Source organism: Dama dama, chromosome 3 (assembly GCF_033118175.1).
Source record: "Dama dama isolate Ldn47 chromosome 3, ASM3311817v1, whole genome shotgun sequence".
Classification (NCBI taxonomy): Eukaryota; Metazoa; Chordata; class Mammalia; order Artiodactyla; family Cervidae; genus Dama; species Dama dama.
In genome coordinates, this window is record NC_083683.1 from 41,803,485 (window position 1) to 41,820,906 (window position 17,422).

Sequence of the window (17,422 nt, forward strand, 5' to 3'; positions counted from 1 at the left end):
GGCTGGAAGTTTAGAGAAAACAGAAAGACCAATATTTGTTAGTTTTCTGTGTTCTGTGACAGAAAGCAAGCCAGCCTTCTTCTGATCAAAGAAATTATTCATTTTCTCATCTCTGGTTCTCTGAGTACAGAACTTGTGTGCCAAGTGTTGGCTCAGGCACCAAAAGAATGTAAAGCAATATTTCAAAGATTTCTCAGGACTTTCATTGCCTATGTACAAACCCATCCCTTTTCTTACTGTACAGTGTTCGGGGGAAAGTTTCTATTACAATTTTTTTTTCATCATCTTTAAAATATTTATTTCACAGACTTACTGTGAGATTTAACTTACATAATGACTGTGAATTTGATGCCATATTTCCTGTCAGATATTCGAAATCAACCATATTTGCCATTGATCTTACCAGGATGTTAAAGGACAGGCAGAAATGAACAGGAGTAGGACTATACTGTGATCCTTAATAGATTTCCACATTCCCAGAAATAGCCTGAATAACACTCAAAACTTTCTGCCATAAGGAAGCCTCATTGTAAAGTTGTTTTCTCTTTCTGGAAAATTCTTTAAAAGAAGCAAAGAATTTTCTGCTAAAGAGCAAACATAAAGCAGTACCTAGCCACATGGAGGCACATATTTTGGTCTTTACGCTAACAGTTCTATCGAAGATGATTTTTTCCTATTAAATGCCAATATTTCAAGAGCCATGTAGGTAAAATTGGTAAACAAAAGACTGGAAACTCCTGGCTCCCCTTAACATGGCTTTTCTCATGACCTCCTTGGCCCCCAAAATGTAGTCTATTGTGAGAATAGGTAACACAGGGAATCCAGGAGACCGATAAACAAAATACTTCTGGGTGAGGTGGAGCAGGGGGGTCTTAAAAAAACAAAAGGGACAATTTCGCGTGTTTGTGATGCTAGCAGCTGTAGTCATGGTGGGAGCAGCTGTGGTGGGAGCAGCAGTGGTCAAGGCAGCAGCATCAGAAGCTGAAATTAGGAGAAACATTCTAGTCAAGACATTTGACTCTTCCTCAGGCAAAAAAATTTGTATCACCAGAGCTTGGATATGCAATTCTTATTTTGAATTCATCTCTGCAAATGTCACCAATTCTGTCATACCTTTACCCTGGCTACCCTCTCTCCTCTTGCCTCATTCGTCCTAGCCCTGTTCTTGGTGGGGCACAAAGAGTTTTAAGTTTCCATCCAAGGGGAATGAGGCTGAGAAAAGAGTCAAATACTGGCTCCAGGGACTGAGCACAAAAGACCAAATCCACATGTGTCTCTGTTTACAGGGACCGTTGCTCAGAAGCAACAAGGAAAATAACTTCTAGACTGACAGTGTGGTGACTTCCTATGGAATAACTTAGAAGTGAATAGAAGTGAAGAAAGAATGAGACAATGCATCTCAGATTAGAGTAATAGTAGCTCTTTTCTTTGAATGCAGTAAAAATCTCTTCCCATAGACTCCAACATGAAAGGAGGGCATATTTTTCTCACTTTCTGGAGGGACTCCATGTGCTACAGCAGTAATTGTGAGAGCCACTTAGATATAGCAGGGAATATTGGTATATTCTGGTAATAATAAAAATAAGCAAAGACTCTCTCATCCAACCCCATGTTCAAAGGGAACTTGCCTTTATTTCTCTCTCCCTACAGGGCTTCCCTGATAGCTCAGTTGGTAAAGAATCTGCCTGCAATGCAGAAGACCCCGGTTCAATTCCTGGGTTGGGAAGATCTGCTGGAGAAGGGAAAAAGCTACCCTCTCCAGTATTCTGACCTGGAGAACTCCATGATAGTCCATGGAGTTGCAAAGACTCGGACAGGACTGAGCAGCTTTCACTTTCACTAGGGATTCTCAGATAGCACAGTGGTAAAGAATCTGCCTCCAATGCAGGAGACTCAGGAGATGTGGGTTTGATTCCTGAGTTGGGAAGATCCCCTGGAGAAGGAAATGGGAACCCACTCTAGTGTTCTTGCCTGGGAAACCCCTTGGACAGAGGAGATTGGTGGCTACAGTCCATGGGGTCACAAAAGAGTCGGACACAGCTGAGCACACAGATATACAGAACCGCTAACACACAGCGTGAGTCAGACCCCATAACTGTGAGCTAAAGCCACCTCAACACCATCTCCATACCCAGACTCTAGCCATGCTGACGCAGGTCTCGTGCAGGAGAGAGAGATCTTCCAAATTGAACTCCACATGGCACATGTGGCACAGTGAGTGAGGGCAGACTAGAATCAATGCCCTTATGCCCAGAGGACACAAGTCCCCAAGCTGTGGAGGCTGAAAAGAGAGATCATCAGAATGCTTGCATGAACACAACACATAGAATGGGCAGGGTGCTATGGGAAAAACCCAAGAATGATCAGGAGTTTGCTCTACAATCTTGGGTTTCACATTAAAGAAAGAAACCTCGGCCTGGAAAGTAGGCTTTGATCCCATTACGAAGAGCAGAGCTTAGAGCCTTTCTGCTACTTGACCCCTATATTCTGCATCCTGTATCCTGCCCTCCATGTGGTCCTAATGCCATCATTTCTGTTCTACTTTCATGAAGTACATTCTCCTGCTTCATTCTGGGACAAACTGGCCTCTCTGACTCACTGGTCAAATAATCAGCTCTTCAATTTAGTGTCATCAGAAAGACTTTACATGAACTTGCCCCAAATTCTCACGCCACAAGCTCGGATCACATTCTCCTGGCCTTTCTGATAGAAAAAATAAATGACTGATCCAAAATTAATATAAACTCATGCCAGTGACTTCATATTATTGAATAACATGTAAGAAATATGCAGATTTTCTATGTTCATCATGAATTTTTGAATCAGAAAGAAGGTTTTCCCAGGCTTGTGCTTAGGATTCTTTATAACCTGTCCCCTATGGAAGCTCTGACATGAGGTTGAGATGGAAAATGGTCATTGCAGGAAGGAGTGAAGTGCAAGTACAGACTCATCAGGAGAAGTATCAGTAGGAACTTCTGTTGTATCCTCTGAAAGAGAAAAATGAAAAATAGGATGTTAGTTGAACACCAGTTGTGGGTGTGGAAAGAAGAACATAGGCAGTGGTGCAGGCTTCCACAGATGAATAACAACTAGTCCTTGGTGCACATGCTGAAGGCGGAAACATCCACGGATAACATAAAATCCTACAAAAACATAGCATGTGGTCACTTTTGCTTTCCTGAAACAAACCTCTGATTTATGTTCTTAAACAGATTTTATAGCCTCTGACCATGAAACTGGGCTCAAAGGTCAGAAGTGACTAAACATCTGACTGAATTTGGAAAACCCAAAATGAAAAGTCAACTCTATTGTGATGGAACAGGCGATTAGAGTAGAGGACAGGGGGGACCAGCATTCTAGGCCCTCCCAAAACCATGTCTACACAGAATTCATATCTTAATGTACTGTTCCTCCAGACCTCACTTCCAGATAATAATCTTTATTTATGGCCAGAAACCAGGATGGTGGAAACTGCCATCAGTGGAAATAGTGCGAACATCTTCATTATGGTCAATTGCAGAACAAGGTGTACATAAAGGAAATTTTCAGAGCCCGGAGGAAGGCAAGACTCTGACTCCACAATTCCACATCCTGACATTATACAGGCAGAGGACACCAATCTTAAGCTGCCAGACCAGAATCCGGGTTAGTAATTGCCAACTAACCTGGCATTAATGGCAACATTAATGCCAGCAATGTTAGTACTCAGAGAAACCACTGGAGAATCAACAGCACAGCCAGAGACTTCTGTAAACCATAATGTCAATCCTTTCATTCTGACACAGGCTTTAATTTAAGAGTTTGCTATATTAAAGATTTTACAGCCATCAGTTTCTCCTCTAGGCTTCCTTTTACCTTGTACATCCACAGACAACATGATTACCAGCCCCACAGCCAGCCTTCCTAATTTATTCACATCAGCAGTGCTCCTCTCAGAGACTCTGAAAGCTTACTCAGCCCTAAGTCACCTCAAAGGGAAGTAAGCAGAGTAGAGCAGCCTGATTGAAGAAGCATCCTCTGTTGTTGTGCATTCTTCAAGCTATGACCTCCATCCTGCACATATAGATAAGATCAGGTGACAGTCACATGGAGAGCGCCAAACACTGATTTGGTCTCTCTGGATTTAAATGTGTCTTGTAAATAAATAAATAAATGTGTCTTGTGAAAATTTTCCAAGTCAAAGAGAATAAAAATAGACAGTTAAACTAACATTTGTTAATGAATCCATTTATCAGTTCATTCATTCTACAAACGTACATTGAGATTTAGACATTGGAGAAACAGCAATGACACAAGCACACAAAAATTCCATGCCATACAACCTATTGTGGAAATTCATACATAAAAAGTAAATAGCAAAGAAGGAAGGAAAGAAGGAAAGCAGAGAGAGGAAACGAATATGTTGTATTAAGGTATAATGAATAATGTAATGAGTAATGAATAATAATACAGAAAAGAAGAAAGAAAAGAGTTGAAAATGGAAAGTAAGTTTACAGTTTTAGATAAAGTAGTCCAAAAAGGCCAATTAAATCCATAATCTCAAATTAAAACTAAATCCAATGAACAATTCAAGTCTATAATTATCCCCATAACTTTTTACTACCGCTTTTTTTGCATTACTCGATTATTTTAAATTTTTTTATTATGAAAGCAAAACTGAAAGTGTATGTGAGAAAGTAAAATTCACCAGACCATCTAACATAATAACTGAAATTACTATTAAATACTATCTTTGCTAAACACTTTTCCACACATATGAACTCTTTCTCCTCCATGCCACATTATCACTATTAGCACTACCAAAAAGCAACTGTTAAGTGAATTGCTCCATGTTCCCTTTATCATAGACAAATGTGTATATACAAATGTACATATACAAATATACAAATGTATATATGCAAATGTAGTTGATATATATGTTTCTTACAAAGTGGTATACCAAATAGCGTTACATTTTGGACTATCTGTCCTCATTGTGCATATAACAATACTTCTTTGAAATCAAAGTCAGCCACTGTAGATCTGAATCATTCCTTCCAGTGGCTTCTTTAAGTCGTAATTGACTCTATCATTCCTTGTTGATGGAAACTGAGATCATTTCTGGTTTTTTAGTGCTACCAGTCATGAAGCCACTGATAAGTTTTTTCATGTACCCTTATTTACTAAATATTTTATATCCATGCTCTAGATTGCCAGAAGTTTTTTTTTTACTAAATCATATATATTTTTATTAGATGATACCCAAAAGAATCTAAAAATTAGAGTTAACAGAAACAGAAAATAGGAGCACATTTTTCCAACCATTTTGCCAGCAGTGAATTTTCCTACTTTAATTTTCTGAATCTGATCATGTCAAAAGCAGTATTTGGTATGGTCATTTGCATATCCTGGATTACAGTGAATATGAGCATATTGTATATATTTATTATCAGCTGAATTTCCTCTTCTGTGATTTACCTATTCAAATATTTAAATTCAAGTAGTCCTATCATTTTTGCATAATTTCTATATTAAACAAGTTTTCAAATATGTAGTTGGGACATCTTAAATTTGTGATACTTTAATATTAATTCATGTAAGGGTCACATCTCTTTCTAATCTCTGAATTTAACCAATGACACAAACCTGGCCCCAGTCACAGTGCACACTCTCTTTTGGAACATTTATCAAGGGAGTCAGACCCTGAGAGGAAACCAGGAAAGAAGCCTCAGCTTGACAAGAAGTGTCAGCATGGAATGTCACAGACGTAGTCTCAATTCAGATATCTACCACTTGCCATACACCACACAGAAATTGGAAGATTATGCAGCACTCAAGGACAGGGATGGGCATGGACACGGCTAAATTTGCAATAAGCCAGCATTAAGCAGACACATAAACAAGGGGATCATATACAGAGTTTACTACAGAGAAGAGGTGAAAAGAAGTCCAGAGTAACATAAAGCCTGGTTAGGTTTGTGTTAGGATCACAGATCAAGCTCTCATCCTGTTATTCCATCAGAGGAGATGAGGAACACAGGGCTACACAGTGACTGTCCAGCATTAGAAAGCTGAATGCTTGCACCAGGCACAGCACTTTTCCACTAGTTACCAAGAACTTAAGTATCACCTCTCCATGGACGTCTCCAATGGCTTCCAAATTAAAGTAACCCTCAACTTGTGAGCAGATAACTTGATTCAGTTTTCATCACAATACCACTCCCTGATATTTTCTTGTCTCATTGTTTCTTTGCCCTTTGTTTCTCTGGTTTTCTGTGTCCCTTCAAATAAATAAGCTCTAAGAGAAAAAAAGCTTAGTTAGTTGCATTCTATTTCACAAGACCTAGAAGAAGGCCAAGTATTTGGGAGACTATAAATGTGAGTTGATTAGGAGGAGGAATGAATGATTGAATAAATATAATACAAATATTAAGCATTCCACAAAGGGGAGGAGTTTGAGAGAGGGAAGATACTGTGAAAAGTAAGGATGCAGCAGCATGTGAATGAAATCTTGAAAAGCTGAACCACAGGCTATGATTGTGAGCTATGATGTAAAATAGATACAGAAGAACTAGGAAGACAGGAATCCCATGAACAGAATTAACTATGAAAGAATTCCAGTGGTGTTTAGGAAAAAAGTTTCTTTATTATCTCCAAATTCCAAAATCATGTAAACCTGAATAAAAAGAGGGACACAAAAAAAACAGCATGCACCTACAGATGAAGATAGGCGTACCCCACACCAGTGAGCCGTAGTCATCACTCAGCTGTACCTGATAAAACTCACAATACTTCCTGTACTGAAAATTAGGGAAGCTCCTTCCAAACCTTCCCTGTGTGCTGGTTCATTATGTTGCTATCAGAAAAGATCTCCCCAAAGTACAAATTTTCTCCACCATTGAAATTTCCTATTTATGGGGGAAAGCTTCTAATTCTTTCCCTAATTCTCTTACTTTTCTCATGACTGCTCCATGCTGGAAAACCCAGAAATACCCTTTCATGAAGGTAAGCAATCAGAAGTGTGTTGTTGCCATTGTTATCACTTTTACCTTTTTTCTCTTTCTCTCTGGGAATACTCCACTGTTTCTTCTTCCTTTATTGTCTTTGGTATTCTTATTCTTTTTCTGACCATCTTTTCCAAAATTTCTCCCTATTTCTTTTTGCAAATCTCTCTGTCTCTTTGCATGTCTTTGTCATACTAAGTTTATCTATAGCTCTCATCATCCTTCGCCCTCATCCACAAATTGCATTTATTATATTTACATAAGTCTTACAGGCTGTGCAACATTCTCAGCCTTCCGAAACTCCCTTCCTACAAATCTGAAAATAATTACACACCAAGACAGTCCTCATTGACACCTTGGGAAATACCCTTCGGAAAATGTGTCAGGTTTACCCTGGAATATTTAGATGACTTTTTAAGACTTTTTCCTTGTCCTCAGCCCCCTTAACCCTCACACTTACTCTCTCAGTCACTGAGTGTCACATTACCCTCCAGGACATCTAACACTTCTATTAGAAGTGTGTCACTCCTGACACCTGAGGGCAGTATTGTTCTGAATATGGTGCTAGGTGCTTGTGCTCAGTCGTGTCCGACTCTTTGCAACCCCATGGACTGTAGTCGTCAGGCTCCTCCCACCATGGGATTTCCCAGGCAAGAACACTGGAGTGGGTTGCCATTTCTTTCTCCAGAATATGGTGCTAAGCAAAAGCCTACAATACCTGCATTTCTCCTTCTTCCTACTCACCACCCTCTCCACGAAAACTTACCTTAGTCTTTTACCATGATACCTGAGGGACGTTTACTTTGCATACTGTTAAGAATTTATAAAAAAAAAAAAAAAAACAAAAAAACCTGAACAAGTTACTTGTAGTAAATTTTATTGGAATTACTCTTGAATTATTCAGCACTATAGTAAATGGGGAAACAGTGGAAGCAGTGTCAGACTTTATTTTTTTGGGCTCCAAAATCACTGCAGATGGTGGTTGCAGCCATGAAATTAAAAGACGCTTACTCCTTGGAAGGAAAGTTATGACCAATCTAGACAGCATATTAAAAAGCAGAGACATTACTTTGCCGAAAAAGGTCCATCTAGTCAAGGCTATGGTTTTTCCAGTGGTCATGTATGGATGTGAGTTGAACTGTGAAGAAAGCTGAGCACAGAAGAATTGATGCTTTTGAACTGTGGTGTTGGAGAAGACTCTTGAGAGTCCCATGGACTGCAAGGAGATCCAACCGGTCCATCCTAAAGGAGATCAGTCCTCAGTGTTCATTGGAAGGACTGATGCTAAAGCTGAAACTCCAATACTTTGGCCACCTCATGCAAAGAGTTGACTCATTGGAAAAGACCCTGATGCTGGGAGGCATTGGGGGCAGGAGGAGAAGGGGACGACAGAGGATAAGATTGTTGGATGGCATTCACTGACTCAATGGACATGAGTTTGAGCAAGCTTTGGGAGTTGGTGATGGACAGGGAGGCCTGGCGTGCTGCAGTCAATGAGTTGCAAAGAGTTGGAGACGACTGAGCGACAACTGAATTTAACTGATGTTACTTTCAGATGTAGCACATAGTGAATTAAAATTTTTATGTTATACTCCATTTGTAGTTATAAAACATTGGCTTTATTCCCCATGCTGTACACAATATATCTTTTAGTTTAACTATTTTTTAATTAGTAGTTTAAACCTCCTAATTCCCTACTCCAGTATTGCCTCACCTCACTTCCATCTCTGAACTTTTAACCTATGATTTATTCTCTTTATGTGGGAGTCTGATTCCTTTTTGTAAAATGACTACTTTTTTCATTTTTAGGTTGCACATGAAAGTGATAACACAGTATTTGGCTTTCTCTGTCTTACTGATTTCACTAAATATAATACCCTCCAGATCTATTTATAAATGAAACCCAAATTGAAAAGGAGAAAGTAAAACTATCGTTGTTTGCAGGTGACATGATATTCTTAAAGACACCACCGGAAAAATATGAGACCGCATCAATAAATTCAGTATAGTTGCAGAATAGAATATTCATATACAGAAATCTCTGTGTTTTCATATACTAACAATGAACTATAAGAAAGAGAAATTAAGGAAACAATCTCATTTAAAATTGCCTCAAAAAGGATAAAATACTATGAGTAAGCCTACCTAAGGAGTTAAACGACATGGACTTGGAAAAAAGCATAAAACACTGATGAAAGAATTGAAAATGACAAAAATGTATGGGAAGACATAGCATGATCATGGATTGGAAAAATTAATATTGTTAAAATGACCATACTACCCAGGGCAGCCTATAGATTCAATGTGATCCCTATCAAAATACAAATGGTGTTTTTCTCAGAAATAGAACAAATATTTTAAAAATTTGGATGAAAATTGCAAAGAGCCCAAATAGCCAAAAGAATCTTGAGAAGTTAGAGTAGAGCTGAAGTTATGTTCCTTGACTTCAGACTATGTTAAATAGCTACAGTTATGGTATGATACTGACAGAAGAACAGACACAGAGACCAATGCAACAGAACAGATTGCCCAGAAATCAATTCATACACTTGTGACCAATGTTTATTTGACAAAGGAGGCAAGAATACATAACAGGGAGAAGACAATCTCTTCTATAACTGGTTCTGGGGGAATTGGCCAGTTAGATGGAGAAGAATGAAATTAGAACATTTCCCCACAACCTATAAAATAGTAAACTCAAGGGAGTCCCCTGGCGGTTCAGTGGTTAAGACTTTGTACTCCATGGTTCAATCTATGATAGGAAAATTAAGATACCACATGTCACTTGGCATGGCCAGTACATAAATAAATAAAAGGTAAACTCAAAATGAATTAAAGACCTAGAGATAAGGCCAGAAAACACAAAACTCCTAGAAGAAAACAAGCAGAACACTCATTGACATAAACTGTAGCAATACTTTTTTTGGATCCCTCTCCTAAGGCAAAGGAAATAAAAACAAACAAATTGGGCCTATATAAACTTAAAAGCTTTTGCAGAGTGAATTAAACCATTGAAGGAATGCAAAACAACCAAAAAATGATAGAAAATATTTGCAAATGAAATGCCCAATAAGAGTTTAATATCCCAAGTGTGTAAGAAGCTCACACACCTGAATATCAAAGAAACAACCAAATTGCAAAATGAATAGAAGACATAAATAGACATTTTTCCAAGAAAACAATACAGATGGCCGATAGGCACATGAAAGGATTCTTAAGTCTGTAACCATCCCAGAAATGCGAATCAAAACCACAATGAGCTATCATCTCATCTTTTAGGATGGCTATTATCACAATGACAATACATAACAAGTGTTGGAGAGAGATGTGGGGAAAAGGGAACCCTTGTGCACAGTCGGTGGGAACATAAATTAGTATAGTTATCTGGGGAACAGTATGAAGTTTCCTCAAAAAAATTAGACATAGAACTACCATATGATCCAGCAATTCCTCTCATATTTGTCTGAAGAAAACTAAAACACTAGCTCAGAGAGCTGTAAGCACACTGCTGTTTATAGTAGCATTATTTACAACAGCCAACATATGGAAGCAACCTAAGTGTTCATCAACAGATAAATGTATGAAGAAGATATTACATATATTATATATAATGGAATATGACAAAGTCTTAGAAAAAGAATGAAATTTTGTAATGTGCAACAACATAGATGGTTCTGGAGGGTATTACGCCTAGTGGAGTAAGAAAGACAAATAATGAATGTTATCATTGATACATGGAAACAAAAAAGTGAAAAAAGTAATGATTATACAAAAAAGAATCAGACTCACAGATACAGAGATCCAACTATTGATTACCAGCTGGGGAACAGAAGTGGGGAGGGGCAATATAGAAGTGAGGCATTGACAGCTATAATCTAATGAGCATAAAATAAGGATAACCATATATTGTATTGCATGGGGAACATAGCCAATATTTTATAACTGTAAATTGAGCAAAATAATGTATAGAATTTTTGAATTACTATGTTGCATACCTGAAAGTAATATAACATTGCAAATCATATATACTGCAATAATATTTTTTTAAAAAACTGTCGGATTTTAAAGTTTCATTATGCATTACTCTCAACCCAGAATCTATCTGTTCCTCTCTTCAAATCTGTAACCAGTTATTCTGACAGCAGTGCTGAATAATTTAACAGTAATTCCAGATAAAAATTACCAGAATGTCCAAAAACTTGATCAGGTTTTTTAAATAACACTTGATTGTGTGCAAAGTAAATTCCAGCAAGTATGATGATGGAAGACTAAGCTATGTTTTGGGGTAAAGGGAGCTGAGAATTCCATGAACTGGACAGTCCATGGGGTTGCAGAGAGCAGGACACGACCAAGTGACTTTCACTCTCACTTTTCACTTTCAAAGGGAGCTGAGCCAGAAGGAGGAGGACTGAAGGTATTCCAAGGCCTGCTTGGTACCACATTCAGAACCATACTGCCCTCAGGTGCCAGGAAGGACAGTCTTGTAGTGGAAGTGTTTTCAGATGTCCGGGAGGGTAATGTGATGGTCAAAGACTGAAAGAGTAAGTGTGAGGATTGAGGGGACTGAGGACGAAGAAAATGGGTGCTTATGTAAGTATTCCAGGGTAAGCCACACACAGTATTCAGAAGGATGTTTCCCCAAGGTATCAGGGAGGACAGTCTCAGTGTGTATTTATTTTCATATGATCAGGACGGGTGTTTGGGAAGCTGGAGAATGTTGCATAGCCTATAAAATTTACCTAAATAAAATAAAGGCACTTTGTTAGTAAAGTTTGGATGAAGAGAGCTATAGACAAACTATGTGTGACAAAGACTTCCAGAGAGATAGAGAGACTTGGAGAAAGAGCTTCTGGAAAAGATACTCAGAAAAAGAATTCCAAAAGATAATAAATGAAGAAGAAACAGTGGCATGTACCCAGAGAAATGGAGAAAAATAAAATAAAGTGATAACACAAGATTCTGGAAAAGATACTCAGAAAAATAATATACAAGATAATAAATGAAGACGAAACAGTGGAGTATTCCCAGAGAAAAAAATTAAAGTGATAACAGGAGATTCTGGAAAAGATACCAGAAAAAGAATACAAAAGATAATAAATGAAGAAGAAACAGTGGAGTATCCTTAGAGAAATAGAGAAAAAAAGTAAAGTGATAAGACTAGTATAATATTTCTTCTGAATTGTTTTGGTTCATGGAAGACCATGTTTTGGTTTTCTGTATTTTTCAGCATGGAGCATCCATTTAAAATTTATGTGAACAGGAGTGGCACTTATAGGGAATTGATATAAACCAGTTGAGTGCAATGAGCCTAGACTGGGAAAAGAATGAAAATTAGGAAACAGTTTGGAATTTCTTTTCCTTAATTACAGAAACTAAATAGTGGAGAGAATTTGCTTAGGAGAAATCTTTCCTGACAGTTGAATAATGAACCCAGGGAGGGTTTGGAAAGATCTTTCCTGAATTTTCAGTACAGGAACTATTTTGAGGTTTTTCCGGTCCAGCTGAGTAGTGACTATGCTTCACTTGTGTGTAGAATTCCTATCTTCATGTGTAACTGCATGCCGGGTTTTTTTGTAACCCTGTATTATCCATATTTTTGTGACTATATAATTTTGAGACAGTGAAGAATCTTTGTACCTAAACACCATTGGAATTCTTCCATAGTTAATTCTGTTCATGGGATACCTCTCTAATCTTTTTTTGTTGTTTATTTCATATCTTAATTCACATTCATAGCCTGAGGGTCTCTTCCAAGGTCTCCCTTAACCTTTTGTTTTCACATTACACTTTCTCCTAATACCTTCCTTAAAGATCTCCCTTTTGTGTTATGTGTATTATATGATTTGTTTTTCACTCATTATTTCATTCATTTGTTCACTCATTCCATCATTCATTCTAGTTAATTCACATTTATCAAGAGTATCCAGTGGCATTCTTCTAGATCTTGATAGAGTTGACAACTTTTTTTTTTCTCTCTTCGAGCTTGTTTACTTGACAGGGACAGAAAACCAGAGAAGCCATGATCGAAGAAACAGTAAGACAAGAAAATACCAGAGTGATAAATATTGTGATGAATATAAAATCAAATTATCTGCACACAAGTTGAGGATTCCTTTAGTTTGAAAGCCATTGGAGACTTCCATGAAGAGGTGCTATTTAAGTCGAGATGAACAGTGATAACGGACGACGATAGACAAAGGTATTGATGAGCAGTAGAAATGTGCTGTGTCTGCACACTGTGCCTAGTGCACGCATTCAGATTCCTAATGTTGGACAGTCATTGTGCAGCTCTGTGTGCTTCTCAGCTCCTCTGATGGAAGAATAGAAGGTGATCCGACCTTTGATCTTAACATCAAATCCTCCTGGGCTTCACATCACCCCAAGGCATCTCTTCATCTCTCTTCTCTGTTATTAACTCGTATCCTATCCCCTTGCTAGTCTGTGTCTGGTTAATGCTGGTTTATTGGAAACAGCTCTGTCATTGCCCATCCCAGTCCATCACCGCTGCAGAATCTTCCAACTTCCAATATACCACAGGTGTATGGCAATCGGTGAGCAGTCTGAATTGGACCGAGTCCCTGATGCTCCTCTATAAGAACTCCAGCCATACTGAGACTTCTTTTCTGGTTTCCTCTCAGTATTTTGCTCCCTTATTAAATGATCCATATCTGAGTGCACACATAGGTGACTGGGGCCAGGTTTGTAATCAGTGGGGAAATCCAGAGATTAGAAAGAGATGCAACATTTGCATGAATGAATATTAAAATATCACAAATTTAAGATGTCCCTGTCATATATTTTTTAAATTGCTTAATATACAAATTAGATTAAGATGAAAGAACTACTTGAATTTAAAACCTCCAATATTTATTGTGAATAAAATTAAAACATGTGGGTTAGATTGGAAAACTGTGATTTGTATAAAAGGTAAAGAATGTTAAAATTTGTTATGTACCATAAGTTCTTAAAATGACAGGAAAACAGAATAGGTTTAAGATTTGAATAGGTAAATCACAGAAGAGGAAATTTAACTGGTCAATAAATATATGGAATATGCTCTATTTATAGTCATCCAGGAAATGCAAATGAGTATAATAAACACTGCTTTTGACGTTTCAAGTTGGCAAGATTAAACTGAGGTAAATTTACTGCTGGCAAGAAGGTTGGCAAAATGTGCTCCTATTTTTGTTTCTGTTAATACTAATTTTTAGAGTCTTTTGGGAAAGCAATTTTGTACAGTTTAACAAAAATATACGTATGATTTATTCAAAAACCTCTGGCAATCTAGAGCACTGATACAAAAAGTTTGGTAAATATCATTTAAAAAGCATATCATTGGAGGGAGGTGGGAGCGGGGATTGGGATGGGGAAGACGTGTAAATCCATGGCTGATTCATATCAATGTATGACAAAACCCACTGAAATGTTGTGAAGTAATTAGCCTCCAACTAATAAAAAAATTTAAAAAAAAAAGCATATCATTGGCTTCACAATTAATAGTAGCAAAAAACTAGAAATGACCTCAATTTCCATCCACAGGGAATGCTAGAGTCAATTATGACATAATGAAGCCACTGGAAGAAATTATATACTAGATCTATAATGTCTAACTTTGATTTCAAAGGTGTAAGGCTGTCTGCACAATGAGGAAGAATGGTCCAGAATATAATGCCATTTGGTATATCATTTTTTAAGAAACATATATACACACATTTGTATATATACACATTTGTCTATTACAAAGGGAACCTGGAGCAATTCACTTAACAGGTGCTTTCTGGTGGTGCTAATAGTGAGTGTGCAATGGCAGGCATGGAGGAGCATGATTTCACATGAGCAGAAATGTGTTTAGCGCTTTTCAGTCCGGCACTGAGTGGTTTTTCGGATCATGTCTGGTGGCTCCGCGGATTATAACAGAGAACATGGCGGCCCAGAGGGAATGGACCCCGATGGTGTCATCGAGAGCAACTGGAATGAGATTGTTGATAACTTTGATGATATGAACTTAAAGGAGTCTCTTCTTCGGGGCATCTATGCTTATGGTTTTGAGAAGCCATCAGCTATTCAGCAGAGAGCTATTATTCCATGTATTAAAGGGTATGATGTGATTGCTCAAGCTCAGTCAGGTACTGGCAACACAGCCACATTTGCTATTTCCATCCTGCAACAGTTGGAGATTGAGTTCAAGGAGACCCAAGCACTAGTATTGGCCCCCACCAGAGAACTGGCTCAACAGATCCAAAAGGTAATTCTGGCACTTGGAGATTATATGGGAGCAACTTGTCATGCCTGCATTGGTGGAACAAATGTTCGAAATGAAATGCAAAAACTGCAGGCTGAAGCACCACATATTGTTGTTGGGACACCAGGGAGAGTGTTTGATATGTTAAACAGAAGATATCTCTCTCCAAAATGGATCAAAATGTTCGTTTTGGATGAAGCAGATGAAATGCTGAGCCAAGGGTTTAAGGATCAAATCTATGAGATTTTCCAAAAATTAAATACTAGTATTCAGGTGGTGTTGCTTTCTGCCACAATGCCAACGGATGTGTTGGAAGTGACCAAAAAATTCATGAGAGATCCAATTCGAATTTTGGTGAAAAAGGAAGAATTGACCCTTGAAGGAATCAAACAGTTTTATATTAATGTTGAAAGAGAGGAATGGAAGTTGGATACACTTTGTGACTTGTACGAGACACTGACAATTACACAGGCTGTTATTTTTCTCAATACAAGGCGCAAGGTGGACTGGCTCACAGAGAAAATGCATGCCAGGGACTTCACAGCTTCTGCCCTGCATGGTGACATGGACCAGAAAGAAAGAGATGTTATTATGAGGGAATTTCGATCAGGGTCAAGCCGTGTTTTGATCACTACTGACTTGTTGGCTCGTGGAATTGATGTGCAACAAGTCATTGGTTATAAACTATGATCTACCTACCAATCGTGAAAACTGTATTCACAGAATTGGCAGAGGGGGTCGATTTGGGAGGAAAGGTGTGGCTATAAACTTTGTTACTGAAGAAGACAAGAGGATTCTTCGTGACATTGAGACTTTCTACAATACTACAGTGGAGGAAATGCCAATGAATGTGGCCGACCTTATTTAATTCCTGGGATGAGATAGTTTTGAATGCAGTGCTCGCTGTTGCTGAATAGGCGATCACAACGTGCATTGTGCTTCTTTCTTTGGGAATATTTGAATCTTGTCTCAATGCTCATAATGGATCAGAAATACAGATTTTGATAGCAAAGTGACATTAGTCGTGAGCTCTTGTGAGGAAAGTCATGGGCTCTATCCTCTTTAGAGTTAGACTGTTGGGGTGGGTATAAAAGATGGGGTCTGTAAAATCTTTCTTTCTTAGAAATTTATTTCCTAGTTCTGTGGAAATGGTTGTATTAGATGTTCTCTATCATTTAATAATATACTTGTGGACTAAAAGATATAAGTGCTGTATAAAATCAGCCAATTATGTTAAACTAGCATATCTGCCTTTATTGTGTTTGTCATTAGCCTGAATAGAAAGGCCTTTAAAATTGATTTTTTTTTTTTAGCTTTTGAATGCATTTTGTTTGGTATTATATTTATTCAATAAAGTATTTAATTAGTGCTAAGTGTGAACTGGACCCTGTTGCTAAGCCCCAGCAAGCAATCATCCTAGGTAGGGTTAAACCCCCAGTAAAATTGCCATATTGCACATGTCTTAATGAAGTTTGAATGTTAAATAAATTGTATATTCACTTTAAAAAAAAAAATGTGTTTAGCAAATATATAATTACCCAAGTAGTAATGTCAGTTATCTCATTGCATTAGATGATGTGGTAAATTTTACATTCTTATATATACTTCCATTTTTTGTTTCATAACAGAAATTATAAAAATAATTAAGTGATGGGAAAGGCAGTAGTAAAAATTTTGGAGATACATTATGAATTTAATTTGAGTTGTTAATTGCACTTCATTTTAATTTAACATTGTGGTTTTAATAAGCCTTTCTGGGTTACTTTATCTAAAATTATAACCTCCCTTTTCATCTCCAAAAACTCTTTCCTTTCTTCTTCTCTGTATTATTATTTATTAGGCCAGTAATATTACATAGGAAATATTTCTTTCTTTCATGTTTCTTTCTTTCCTTTTCCATCTTTTCTTCTCCTTTCCTTCCTTCCATCCTTTCTCCCTCCACCCTTCCTGTTTACTTTCTTATGTATGAATTTGCACAATAAGATGTATAGCATGGAATTTTTGTGCGATTTGTTCATTGTTTCTCTAAGATGACACCACCCTTCTGGCAGAAAGAGAAGAGGAATTAAAGAGCTTCTTGATGAAGGTGAAAGAGGAGAGTGAAAAAGCTGGCTTAAAACTCAACATTCAAAAAACTAAGATCATAGCATCCAATCCCATCACTTTATGGCAAATAGATGGGGAAACTATGGAAATA

At 37.6% G+C, this 17,422-nt stretch overlaps 1 pseudogene; it reads left to right on the forward strand.

Annotated features, from left to right (window-relative positions):
• The first annotated feature begins 14,843 nt into the window (after positions 1 to 14,843).
• LOC133044637 (eukaryotic initiation factor 4A-II-like) lies at positions 14,844 to 16,739 on the forward strand (annotated as a pseudogene).
• Positions 16,740 to 17,422: the final 683 nt, after the last annotated feature.